This window comes from Gavialis gangeticus, unplaced genomic scaffold, assembly GCF_001723915.1.
Source record: "Gavialis gangeticus isolate Ggan-Ray unplaced genomic scaffold, GavGan_comp1, whole genome shotgun sequence".
Lineage (NCBI taxonomy): Eukaryota > Metazoa > Chordata > Crocodylia > Gavialidae > Gavialis > Gavialis gangeticus.
In genome coordinates this window covers 66,404,821-66,409,782 of record NW_017729025.1, presented here as the reverse complement: position 1 = coordinate 66,409,782, position 4,962 = coordinate 66,404,821, and positions in this window count along the sequence as shown.

Here is a 4,962-nt window from a genome sequence, read left to right as displayed (position 1 = left end):
GAGTCTGACCCCCTGCATAGGCAGGAAAGAGTGCTGGGTTCAGATGACCCCAACCAGATGCCTATCTAACCTCCTCTTGAAGACCCCCAGGGTAAGGGAGAGCACCACCCCCCTTGGGAGCCCATTCCAAATTTTGGCCACTCTAACTGTGAGTTCTTCCTAATGTCTAGTCTAAATTTGCTCTCTGCTAGCTTATGGCCATTATTTCTTGTGACCCCCCCAGGGGCGCGTTGGTGAGTAGAGCCTCACCAATTCCCTTCTGCACCCCCACGATGAATTTATAGGCAGCCACAAGGTCGCCTCTCAACCTTCTCTTGCACAGGCTGAAGAGGTCCATGTTCTCTAGAGGCAAACCTTCTGAGGGTATAATAAACAGACTAGTTTGGAATTGTTCTGGACAAAGGCCACTCATGAGGGAATGGGAGACCTGGGAATCTTAGGGGTACAGTAGTAAAGCTCACAAACATCTTGTGAGCTGTGATAGATTTCATAGATTTCATAGACACTAGGGCTGGAAGGGACCTCACAAGATCATCGGATCAATCCCCTTGCCCAAGAGGCAGGAAGTCAGCTGGGGTCAGATCACCCCAGCAAGATAAGCATGCAAGCATTTCTTGCACCACTTCTGGAGGGAGTCCATTCCATACTCTGGAGACTCAGATGGTAAAGAAGTTTTTTCTTATATCCAGTCTAAAACAATCTGCCAGCAGTTTGTGACTGTTAGACCTTGTCTTCCCTTGGGGTACTCTGGTGAACAGATGTTCTCCCAGTTCCTGATGCACACCCCTTACATACTTATAGGCTGCCACCAAGTTACCCCTAAGCCTTCACTTCTCCAGGCTGAAGAGTCCCATGCCTCTTAGCCTCTCCTCATAAAACCTGTTCTCCTGACCTCTAATCATGTGCATGGCTGTCCTCTGGACTCCCTCAAGCTCCTCCACATCCTTTTTAAAATGTGGAGCCCAGAATTGGATGCAGTACTCCAGCTGCGGCCTCACCAAGGCTGAGTAAAGTGGGAGAATGATTTCTTGAGTCTTGCTTGAGATGCATCAGTAGATGCAAGACAGAGTTTTATTTGCTTTGTCAGCTGTGGCATCACATTGGTGGTTCATGTTCACCTTGTGGTCAATCATGACCCCCAAGTCTCTTTTCGTCGTGGTGCTAGTGAGTGTAGCACTGCTGAGCCTATAAGTATGACATGGGTTGTTTCTCCCAAGGTGGAGCACCTTGAATTTCTATGTGTTGAATGTCATCAGGTTTTGATCCACTCACCTTCCGAGCCTGTCCAGCTCAGCCTGAATTGCTTTAGTAGGGGAGATCTTTCTTTAGTAGGGAATTTTAAAACTTTCTTTTTACATGCATGAAAAATCTTGCTAGGAAAATTAAGGGCCTGTTAGTTTTATTAACAGATCTTACGCTTAATTTTATCTTGTCACAGTAGCATGCTATAATTTCATATGCCTTGGATGGCCCTGCTTACTTGAAGTATTCTCAAGGCATTTATTTACATGATTGTACATCAGGATCATGGCACAAATTTTTTTTGGATTATCCTTTTCCTTGGTCAAGAAGTATCTTATCAAATATAAGGTATTCTAGTTCCCAAATAAACTCCCTATGCATGAATACTAAAGCTTGCACTCTTAAAAATCTGCTTAATTTGAACAACGGGATTAAAAAAGCTTGATGTTCATAGAAAGCTCACTCAAGAAGAAAGTAAACATAACCTAAATGAATTCACTTTCAAATCTGGGTGAATACTTCCAGACGTTCATTTGTGGTTCTTGCTGAGATATGCTTGTTTGGTTTGGCTTGAACTGTGATCAATGCTTTCCTTAATGTTCATGGTAATATGCCATTTTCTAGCCCTTTGCCATATAATTTACTAAATTATGGTATAAATGTAACTGGTGGGCCCCTACAAAGCATGGCATTTTACCAGAGTTCAGTGCTAATATAGCTGCTTTTATTTCTGGGCCTTTTATTTCTTTTTCTAACACTTCTCTACGGGAATCTGACACTACTAAATCCTGTGTTTATATGTCTAGCCAATAGCCTTATTTTTTTTTTAATAATAAGCTCTGCTATAGCAATATGCTGTTTTCAATTTTTGCCTCCAGAACATTCCAATTCCAGAATATCTGTTATTGAGAACAGGTACTCAGTTCCTGCTGGGAACAGAGGTCAGATTTCCCTACTGCCATGTACAAGGGCTATTCAGAAATGGGGACCAACGTGGGAAGTCTTATACTTTGGATTTGCCAACTTTTACTGTGTTCCTTTGAAGGCTTTGACTTTAATTTTTCCCTCAGTCTTAGATTCTAAATCCACAGTAGGGAGAAATGCATACTGCAGTCCAAATGCATACTGTACACTTAGGACAGATTCTGCTCAGCTGTACTACTACAAATCCATAGTTATTCCCTTGAAGTGGTATTATTTCAGGTTTCCATAACTGCATTCGACAGTAAAATTGAGTCCTGGGGCTGAAGCTCTTTACATATAGAATAATGCAAATTTTTCAAGGCTGAGAAAATTTAAACTGCTGTTGCTTCACAACTACTTATTTGGACTTTGTTGGGTTTGGGGGGGGCGGTTATTTTGTTTTTTGTTCCTGCAATGTGAATGAGTCAGCTAAAATGCAATTCCCAAAGCTGCAAGATGCTTAATTGACATCTCCAGTTTGTCTTCCTTAAGTCTTTTGAGGTAGTTAGTGTTGTATGCCAATATTGTGTATGCATCTGATGTCAGTAGGGCCAAGGTTTAATATTTGTTTCCATTCTAAAAGTAAAGTGCCAGTTTACTGCAATGTCTCAAAGCTTATTAGTCCCACACAAGGAGACTGTGGTATGAATTCATCTCTTTTAGTTTTTTTAGTATTATTATTTTTAGTATATTTTTAGTATTATATTTTAGTTGAGTATTGTTTACATAGGGTTTTAATTGTATACCTTAAGAAAATATGTTTTCTTTCCCTCGACATTTTAATTCTGAAATTCTAAATTATCAAGGCTAAATAGAAACTTTCATCTCAAAATTATTATTCCTCCCTGTGAATAAAATCCTCATAGAAGACTAAAATTTAAGTTTGTTTTGTTCAGGTTGCAGGGACTGTTGAGGGTTTCATTAATAATACTGGCAACTGGTTTTAAAGAAGGAAAAGCCATGTAGTTCTATTAATAAATATTACTATAATATTAATAAATAATTCCATGGACTTTCAAGGTACCTAAATAAAAGAAAAGGAGACACACTTCTCCAGCTTCTGCCATGTAAAATGTTCAAATTGAATTCTGTGAGGCACTGAGTGGTTAGCAAAACTAGCGGATGCTTAGCTGTCATGCTGGATTAGACCCAGGAATTTTTAAAAAGAAAAGAAACTTTGTAGTCAGTTTTATTTTTGGAGAAAAACTTTCTATCATAAGGGTAAGCAGATTTGTTACTGCAGGGTTGCTTTATCTCTATCATCAGAAAAAAAATATGTTGTTTGCCAACTGGGAGAAGTCTTAACCCTTAAGGCTAGGGACAACATGACACATAAACTGGTTTAAGTGATCAGAAACTGTTTTAAACCTGTAACAGAACAGATGTTCAGTGCATATAAACCAGCTTGAAAATGGCTGAAACCAGTTTGAAATAAACCTGGTTAAATATAGTATCAGACTTAACTGATTTGGCTCAAACAGGTTTATGCAATGTCTGTCCCAGACCCCTTGCCAATTTAAACTAAACCAGACACCCCCAGCATCTCGATATGCTCTCTTGGCTGGGTGGGAATCTCTGCTCCACAGCAAGGCTGCCTCTGTTCCCTGGCTGGAACCTGGCACAGACTTGCAGACACAGGGTATCTGCCTGGCTTTTCCATGCTAAGCAGGCATTATTCCCCACTCCCCTATGCCTTACATAGATACCTCAGCATTACCTGGCAGATCACACACTGGCTGTGGTCCGTGCTGTGGGAGAGGACAGAGGCAGACAGGCTTTTTGGAGCTAATCAACAGGTAGCTTAATGTCCTTCCTTGGAAGAGCTGTTTAAGAAGAGCTCCATTAGTTAATGGAGAGAGGCTTTGTTTTCTTAATGAGATGATAAACACTGAGTTAAGTGTGATAAACATTCCTGCTGGGAAGCTCAGGAATGGTGTGGGGGGGAATAATCAGAGCCTTCTACCCGAGCCTGGCCATGACCCCCTCACATCTGCCCTATGGAAGCAAAGGGAAGGCTGCTGTAGTGCCCCCCAGCTTCTAGTCTGAGCCACTGCAGGCATGTCCCTGCATTTTTGGGATGTCTGTCTGGGTTACAAACTGATTTAGCCTAGCCAGTTAGACTAACCGGCAAAGACTGAATCAATTCAGGCTTTTTTAATGCCTGTCCCTAGCCTAAGTGGGATGTTCTTCAGTGATGGTAAGCAACTGCAGATGCATTACATGTTCATTATTGCATTTTTGCTAATGCTCATTACATTTAGTACCTCCATTGTGAGGTACTAGAAAAAAAGTGCATTAGCCTATTTTAATGTGCATTAACATTTTTATGATACTTTAAAGCACATTAAAATAGGCTAATGTGCATTAGAGTGCATGTGTAGACATGTCATGCTTTTCCTAAGTATCATCAGAGCTAAAGTCTGAATGTTGTGTGGTTCAACACAGAAGGTTTATGAGGTGTGCTAATCATAGGCAGATTAATGCACAGGCCAGCAGGGGCTTCTGCCAGTCAGGGGCCCCCATATGCCTGGGTTCCTTGCAGGTGGGTAGTATTTTAGCTTGCAAAGTGTCCTGCTTGGAGCTGCTGGGAGATGCAAGGGCAGCACCAGCCTCTTCCCAATGTCAGGGTTGGGCTGGGGCTGGGCTTAGCCAAGCCAGGAGTGCCATGCCTCTGTGGGCTGCAGGCAGGAGAGGGGCGGGCAGGGGGTGGTGGTGGCTCTAGGGGGGGCTCAAGTGAATTTTGGGGTGGCTATGGTG